Consider the following 9,774-nt stretch of genomic DNA (forward strand, 5'->3'; position numbering starts at 1 on the left):
ACTTCCACAAAACATTTTTCCTTAAGGGGAAAGTCTCTCTTCATTGTTCTTCTGCACTTCTCATTCAAGAAGACTTCTCTGGAAGGACAGAACATCCCACAGTTTGGAGCCAGAGAGAAAGTGGTCCGCCTCTACCCTTTGCCCAGTATCTACTTCAGGGTGAACTCTGGGACTGTAGCTCTATGGAGCATTCCTCTATGACATTTCCTTACCTATCAGCATCTCGCTGAGACTTACCCCTCTAAAAAGGAGGTCAGCACTCCTGGATGTGAAGTGTGTAGAATGAGAGTTTCTGCCTTTCTGCCTACATACGCAAACTCTTCGGTTTTTCCTATCATTTCTCCCACAGTTATTATATTTTCTACTTGAAGGAACTTAGTATCATCTATGAACCTGATATTCTGTCTTCCAGATTGCTTAGACAAATTTCAAACAGGTTTTCCTCAGCACAGAGGCATCTCTGAAACCCTTCAGTTTATGCTTTTCCACCTTAAGCCATGTTTACTGATTCATATACTGTTTACTCATTTTAAACCTGGTCCCTATCCTTATTTTATTTTTAAAGTAGTGCCATTGCAGTGTTGACCTCATCAAAATTTCTTCTTAGATAGTAGGAAATGTCTCGGCATTTAAGGATTTGAGGGAAACCTTATAATTATAAATCTTACCCACTAGTTTTCCCTTTGGCACGATAGTCTTTACTTCACTCAAGACCTCAGAGTATTTCTTTGTGAATTTCCCTTGCAAGTTATGGTGCCTTTTCCACAGTAGATTGTTTATACATTTTTCATTGGTCCTATCATTTAATTACAGTTTCAACTGGTTTATTCAGTATGGTGTGATAGTATCTATAAGTTTCCACAGCTATGCCTGCAATTCTTCATTTAGATAGAATTCAGATAGGCAATCCATCAGTCCTTGGAAAAGTTTGCCATAGCAGGGTACACAATTCTGCCAGCAGCTGCACCATTTAACCCTTGATGTTCTTTAAAAACTAAGTAGCTCAAGTTCTGTTGATTCATTTCTTTTTGGTGTGTTAACCAGGTCTCGGGCACCTCAATATTTATTTATAAGAATACCACCTTGTATCTGCGCAGAGCTTTATGCTTTTCAATTATTTTCAACTTTTCAGTCGGCCCAGTAGTACTAATCTCTGTGAATCCAAAATAAATGACTCTAAAAAATAAAGCCTATTAATAAAAAAATTTTTTTAAGTGGGAGTCTTGGGCATGTTTCCTTAGTAAAGATGAAGGAGAAAAAAGAAAACCAATTCATTTACAGTTAGGACTGTCTATTGCATTCATTTCCACTCCAATTTCCCTTATTTTCCACTTTACTTCTTCTGATTGACTTAAAGTTTCTTTTCTTTGTTTAGAGTTCCCTGAACAGTGCTTCTCCAATTCTTATTGATCATCATCTATAAATAATTATCAACTGATTTTCAAAGAAAGCTACTGTATAGTAGCTTTTATTTATTAGACAAGTACTGATGCCAGGCATTGTACTGAACATTTTATATTTTTTTAGTCCACCCACAACAATTCTAATGGGGTGGATATTCACCCCAGCTTTATAGAAGAAGGAACAGCAGTTAAGTAGGAATTTATTTGTTATTTGCCTACAGTCTGACTGGATTTAAACACAAATCTACCTAATTCCAAACCTTTGCCTTTAACCGTTGTTTTCTTTTGCCATTTAATTGGAGCTAAATCGAGCATTTCTTGGTGGCTCAGAGGTTAAAGCATCTGCCTGCAAAGCGGAAGACCTGGGTTCGATCCCTGGATTGGGAAGATCCCCTGGAGAAGGAAATGGCAACCCACTCCAGTACTCTTGCCTGGAAAATCCTATGGACGGAGGAGCCTTGTGGGCTACAGTCCACGGGGTAGCAAAGAGTTGGACATGACTGAGCGACTTCACTTTCCACTTTCACTTTCCTAAAAATCAAGCATTTCTAGAACTATGGCCAGATTAGAATGTTGACAATCTGCATTCCAGGCTGGTTCTGCTGCAACCAACTATTTGGTCAAGGGCAGGTGACTTGTGGGAGCTTTTTATCCGTTAAAAGTGTTTGCAGATTACAAGACCTTTAATGTTCTATCATTCTATTTATGCAAATATTCATTAACCCTATGTGATCATGGGTGGGCACCAAACAAAAGGAAAAAATGATAAGATGTGACTCATAAATTTAAAGAGAACAGTTTGATATTATTCATAATAATTCTTCCACACAGGAGGATCATTTGTGTTCTATTATTTTACTTCACAGCTACCTCCCTAAAAAACCCAGAGGCACTCTCGTTAAGTACACCCCCCACTTTTGAGTGTAATGGCAGTTATTTAGGCAAATGAATTTTATTCATTGCTATGAGTGATGGATATATGCATTCATTGCTTGACTTGAAACTGCTATAATTGAAAGTTTGAATGTAACAGAATGTTTACTCTCTTATTTAGATTGTATTCAGAGTGATCCAGTGAAGAAAATTAACATCAGGACTTAGTTTTTCCCCACGTAATTTTTAGATTTCTCAGCTTCCCTTATTCTTTACATATAACTGAAACTTTTTTCCTATTTCCACGTATAATGAGAACTTTCTATGGGGATTATTTAGCATAACTGCCCTCCTAACCATGCCCTCCCAATCCTGCCAGAGTCTTTGCCACACAAATCTTTCTCCACTGTTCTCTGCCCTGCCTAGCAAATTGAAATTTGCTGACTATATTTCCATGACTCCTTGTGAGCTGGAACACATAGGAGATTTGAGGGTGGAAAGCAGGGTATTTTTCCCTGCCTCCTGCTGTATTTTTCCCACCTCTTGCTCATCACTCCTCAATCACATTTTCTGCCAGACTGGTCTTTTTTTCCCAGCTCCACTTCTCACTAGGTTCTGCTAACTCTACTTCCTTTCTTTGCTTCTTCATCCCAGGGAGAAAATGGCTCATTCTCTGTAGTTGACTCCAGGTGCCTCACCATACTTTCTTTCTTTTCTTATCCTTGCCTATATATAATTGTTTTTTTGTTGTTGGTTTGTTTTTAATTTTCAAGTCTTTATTTTTAGGGCATGCCATGTGGGATCTTAGTTCCCTGGCCAGGGGTCAAACCTGTACCCCTTGCATTGGGAGTATAGATTCTTAACCACCAGAGAATTCCATCCTTGTCTGTATACCTTTGAAGTAGTCTTTTCATTAAAGTCTCTTCATCTGAACTACCTAGTGTGATTTTATGTTTTCCCTAGGACCCCAGCTGATTCACCATCTCTCACCTAATACCCATTGATTTGGAATTTAAGCACTCCAATCTAAAGATGCCATTGACTTCAGTGAATATGTATTGAACATCTCAATATGCTCAGGATTATATTAAGTGCTATGAGGGGTACCAGAGTCATTGGTGATATGATTCTTATCCTTGAGAAGTTTATAATCTAGTCAGAATGTCTGTGGTCAATGTATTAAACAATTAACTTGTAACACAGGACTTTAAATTTTAAATTAGGTAGTTCATAAGACAAGATAAAATTATCACAGGATATGCTCACCCTCCCGATATGCCATACTTCTTGTATGTTTTAATTTTCTGCTTTGAAAACATTAAAAAAAATTTTTATTGGAGGATAATTGATTTACAATATCGTGCTGGTTTGTGCTATCACCATGCTATCGTGTCACCATGAATCAGTCACAGGTGTACATGTGTCCCCTCCCTCTTGCACCTCCCTCCCAAGTCCCACCCTATCCCACCCCTTTAGGTTGTCACAGAGCACTGGGTTGAGCTCCCATGTCACACAGGAAATGCCCACTGGCTATCTCTTTCACCCACGGCAACGGACATGTTTCCGTGGTCTCTCAATTCGCCCCGCCCTCTCCTTCCCCTGCCGTGTCCACAAGTCTGTGCCCTCTGTCTGCGTCTCCACTGCTGCCTTGAAAACAGGTTCATCAGCACTGTCTTTCTAGATTCCATACATGCATTAATGTACAGCATTTGTCTTCCTCTTTCTGACTTATTTCACTTTGTGCAATAGGCTCTAGGTTCATCCACCTCATTAGGACATTGTATTAGACTGATAAAGGATATTATTCTGAATGGGAAAGTATTAGTGGAATTTTAACTAGCCATGGAATATTCATGCATGAAATATCCTGAGTAGGTGAAATGTAGTCAGAAGTACCTGCTTTATAAACACCATGAGGGCCATGAGGTCATTCTTGTGTACACAGGAGGGATTTGTTGGTCAAGTAAGAACATGGTAGGGTATTTGGCACTGATCAGTTTGAAACTGTCCCCTATTCCCATACACTAATTGGGTAAGAAACGGATCGACTGCAGCTGACTCTGACTCTCAGTGGGACTCCTCTGGCAGGTCCAGAGGTCTGTACCAAAACCCAGCTTTGCTCATTGGTGTATCTCCTGAGTTGGTTCAGAGAGAAGGCCCCAGAGGTGGGAGAATGTACTTTGGTGTCTAATATGATTATTGCAATCCAATAAACAGGTTCCTATTTTAAGAGCTTGAATGTCAAAGTACCAACTTGATATTTCAACCACAGGTTGGGAAGGGAAAGACAGAATGTGCAGATAGGTGTTGAGTTTCTCTGGGTACAGACATCAGTGGGTTCTCTTATCATAGCAGGAAAGGATTTATCAGAACATGGGGGCTTATTTTAAAATTCAGTTAGAATTCGGTTAGGCAAGAGAGGAGAAAGACTTGTAGGAGAGAGGAAAAAAGCATAAGGTTGGGCAGAACAGTGGAAATGAACTAAGTATTACACATGCGACAATGAACAAAAAACCATCCTGACTTGACAGTCAAGTATACTTTGAGAAGTACAAAGTAATGTTGGACAAATGAAATAGAGGCAGATCAACTTCCTAAAATCGTGCTGATGAGAACAGAATAGTAGAATTTCAAAGCATTATCAGCAGTGTGATTTTTTTTAAAAAATCTTTATTAAAATATAGTTGATTTACAACATTGTATTAGTTTCTGCTGTACAGTACAATGATTGTTATACATATATCTATTCTCTTTCAGATTCTTTTCTCATATAGGTTATTACAGAGTATGGGGTAGAATTCCCTGTGCTATACCAGATGTACGATTATCTGTTCTCCATATAGTAGTGTGTATGTGCTCATCCCAGCAGCCAGTCTACAGAATCATGGTTGGTTTGAAATGCTATCATTTTCAACAATCAGGGGTTGGAGTGGACATGATCTCATGAGATTGCAGACCTGGAAGCCGCTTTTGAGGTCCTGTGCATGTTACAGTAGATGTAGGAAGAGGAAATTCAGAAGTCCATTCTCAGCTACCTTAAGGGTGGGGATAATCACTAATGAGGCCACATACATTTGTAGCTACTGCAACAATAGCCATTCAAGATTGCTTCCTTTCCCCAAGCTGGAGGCAATATAGCAATGATTTCCTTTCCCTGCAGAGGAGCCTGCTCCCACAAGGAGTGTGGGAAAACAGAAAAGCACCACCATTTACTGCCAGCCCATCCTGATGGGTACTGGATAAAGGAAGGGTCGTAAACATACAGAAGTGATAATCAGTGGAGAATAGAACTTCCAAGTTTCAGCAACACTGTCTGATTGCTGCTGCATTCTGCAGACTTTCCTTTTCTCCCTTAACTCTCAGCTCTCCTGATTTCAAATGAGGTACAGTAGCACTGAGACTCATCCATCTTTAACAACGGCTGCATAAATGTCTTTTAAATTCTTGGTTTTGGAGTAGCAATTATTGGAGCACTTCGCTAATCAACGCCTGGTGAGTCTAATCTCTGGATATCAGACAATTAAATAAAAATGCCTGAACACTGGATGGTAAATTAGCAACACCAGTTATTGAAGTGATACATAAGTGTTTTTTCACATTAAGGTACAGTATTCCCTGGTGGCTCAGATGGTAAAGAATCTGCCTGCAATGCAGGACACCCGTGTTCCTTCCTTGGGTCAGGAAGATCCCCTGGAGAAGGACATGGCAACCCACTCCAGTATTCTTGCCTGGAGAATCCATCCCATGGAAGAGGAGCCTGGCGTGCTACAGTCCATGGGATTGCAAAGAGTCAGATGTGACTGAGTGACTAACACTATGATATAACACTTATTATGACAGTGGCCTTGATTCCTTGAGTTACCAGAACAAAGGACTGACACCATATGACTATTTCAAGCAGTGAAAAATTCCAGGTCTGCGCCATTTCCTCCTATAAACCTGCGCTGCACACATCACATTGATGTGAAATCAGATGAGATAATTATGTGAAGGTGGTTTGTAAACTGAAGTTATAAAATGCTCAAGAAAACATTATTACTATCATTCAATGAATCATAAAAGAATGTACTGGAAGGTCACTCATAGGTCAATATTTTCAAATTTTAGAAAAATATGCTTATTCTTTGGAACTAAATATACTGAATTACATTTTTGAAATGTTATTTATTACAAGTTTGGTATACTGATAACAATAATCTGAAGTGCCCACCAGAATGAAATACATGCATGAAAATAAAATTATTTATCTCTTTGTAATGCCTTGGAGAAGGAAATGGCAACCCACTCCAGTATTCTTGCCTGGAGAATCCCAGGGACGGGGGGATCCTGGTGGGCTGCCGTCTCTGGGGTTGCACAGAGTCGGACACGAATGTGCAAAACAGTGTGTATTGTATGATTAGTATGTTTTAAGAGCTATATAATTGTCAAGGTATTACTGGGGAAAAAGTCTCTGTACCATAATACATGCTAGTAAACAGGAAACCATTCTGGCGGAATACCTGCTACTCCTCTGGTAATAATGGCTCTCCATATTCCAAGAGCTTGACTTTCTACAAACAATTTCATAACGTTTGGACTTCTTTTTATAATGAGTTTATTCTCTTTTCATGAGCATAAACAGTCAAGGCTTTTACAAATGAATAAAACACCTGTGCATCAAACAAAACCTAAATACACTGATGAGCAGGTATGATTGACTTTGAATCATATATTGAAAGAAATATTGAAAGTTTGAATTGCTAACTCCAAATAGAGTTTAATTCCACTTCTTGAGACCAATTCGGAATTATGGGGCTTTGGAAAAAAATGTTTCAAAATATTGATCCCACTGCTCGAAGGCACCAGGCGATAAGTTCAAAATAAGCTCCAAAGTCTCCATGAGTCTAAAACATCTTTTCCTGCTAACATAAGCTGAAACAAAGATGAGCTTTATCCTCCTGGAAGAGTTTTAGGTTTTGTTTGTGACCAATAAATCAAAGGCCCACATGTCTGTTGAATGCACTCTAAGCCCTGAGAGAAACAGGCACAAATGGCTTGAACATAAGTTGAACAGGGTCCACTTGGACTTGCACAAAAGGAAGCACTGGTAGTGACCAAAGTTAGCTTTGCTGTTTGCCATCAGGAGCAAAGCTCCGAGAGTGGGAACTGCTTGCTAGGGGAGACATTTGAAAGATTCAGTCACTTTAGAGATGAAAGATTACATTTCCTTCGTTTGTCCATTCCCACACCTGTTAAAATGCCTGGTTGATGGCTGAATATAGAGAAAACCATGATTGCTGTTAAAATTTTTCTGGATATGTAGCAGTATTCAAAACAAATCTCATGCAGACACAGAAAACAATAAAATCTCAGTCTGTGAAGTCTGTGTGGTTGCACGCCATTAAATAATTTTCCCATTATGGTTTTTAAACTGGGCAAGCCACACACTTAAACACAAACATACTTTTGAAAAGCAAGATGATTTCACAAAAGCTACGGTTTCCTTTTACACATCAAAGCATGCACATGAGGGAAAAATTTCTTCAAGACTATTTGCAAAAATAGTTTGGTTCTAGATTGACTCTTTGAAATCTTCAAAATTAGTTATAAATGTAGAGAGGAAATTATTCTTTCGGTATCCTGTGACTGCTTCAGCTGGTTCAATAGACTTTCATTATAGGCAAAGATTCACAATATAAAATGTCTTTTGGAATTTGGAAGTTAGGTTCCATAAATTCACTGTCTCCTCTGCATTATCATATGAAAATGTAAATATAGGGGAATTAAATAATATCTCTTTCAAAAAGGATAAAGATTAAAATAGAAAATTAAAGCTCATATCCTCTGATAAGTATTTACCACAAGTTCCTAGAAGCCTCCTAGGAAATCTGAGATCCAGGATCCATACTGCTTGTAATAAAAAATACTGTAAACACCAATATGTTTATAATTTAAACATCTAAATGAAATCACATCTAATCATCTTAGAATGGCATAAATAAACTTCAAACTTTAATTTAAAATACAGTTACTTAAGAAACCAGTCAATAGACAGCATAAGCTTAAGTTTTGCTTTAATTCAAGCTAAATGAGTAACATTTTTAACAGCTAAAATTACATGAATTGGTGGATTTGAAAAGCTGAAGAAATCGACTGCTAGGTGAGTTACAACATAATATGACAGAGCTATACTGGTTTTCAACTAATTTTAATTAAAGACTATTCAACGTAATTACTTTGCTTTTATCCTTGCAAAAAACAGTGAACTGTTTACATTATGTTGCATAAATGTATTTGCTTCTATGTGTATAATTGTGCTACAACACAGCACCCCTAGGTTCTGGTGTTTATATATATGCAAAACACTTTATACTCTGTACAGTGACATTCACTTCATAGAATTATAATGAGGAATGACAGTGTGTAGAGAGCAAAATAAAAGAGCAAGGATACATTTGTTGATTTCGAGTTGATTTCACGTAACTCTTAAAAACTTTGAGTCAAAAAGATTTTAGAGTGAACAGTAAATAAACATGAATAGCCACATGGTTATTAGTGTTAGAAGAATGGGTTACAAATATGCCATGATACAAAGACTACAGTTCTTTAGAATAAACGCAGGTAAGTTACTCTATATTTTTTCATACTCGGTATTTCAAATAAGAGAAATTTTATAAGAAAATTCGTGTTCATGTAACTCCAGAAATTTCTCTCATATTAAATTTTCCTGATCAGCCAAAAAAGGCATTTCACATAAAAGAAATCTATTTAAATGTTTTCCTAAAATACAGTTCAATGAACATTTGTTCTTTGTTGACTTTATTACACAAGTGCACACATGAAGAAAAATATAGATCCTGTCCTACTGAGCAGGGGTCATAAGTGAGATACTCAAATAATCACAGTGCAGAGTGATGAGCGCAGTCATAAATACATGTATTGATGCAGGAGTAGCAGAGGAAGTAGTGAACTCCTGGGTTTTTAGGGATGAATAAGAGTACAACATGAAGATAAGGAGAGGAAAAGTATACCTCCTACCATCTGTCTCATTGTTTAGTCACAAAATAAAATATATTATAATTCTATAATAATTTTTGAAGGAACTAATAATTAATTAAAAATTTTTTTAAGCGTACAAATCACCTTAGCATTAAAATCAATTATTGTAAGTCATTTTGATTCAACAAAAGAGACTTTTAAATCTGCATATTTGGAAGTTCTATTGAAAAAGTTGGTCAAAATAAAAAGGCACCTCCTAACTTGTAGACAGGTGGAAGAGGGAAATAAAGGCACAGACTCTAGTGCCAGACTGCCAAGGGTTGATCTCATGCTCTGCCTTTTACTTGCTGTGTGAGTAATGTGTGTGTGGCAAGTTACTTAACCTCACAGCTCTTCAGTTTGCTAAAACAGGGATGATAATTACTGTAGCTGATGATTGGTTCAAAACCAACCTGCTATTCTATCTAAGGGGCTGAATTTTCCTTGATAAAAGTCCCAGGAAAGAACACCCAGGGCTTTC

The sequence above is a fragment of the Bos indicus genome, chromosome 10 (assembly GCF_029378745.1).
Source record: "Bos indicus isolate NIAB-ARS_2022 breed Sahiwal x Tharparkar chromosome 10, NIAB-ARS_B.indTharparkar_mat_pri_1.0, whole genome shotgun sequence".
Lineage (NCBI taxonomy): Eukaryota > Metazoa > Chordata > Mammalia > Artiodactyla > Bovidae > Bos > Bos indicus.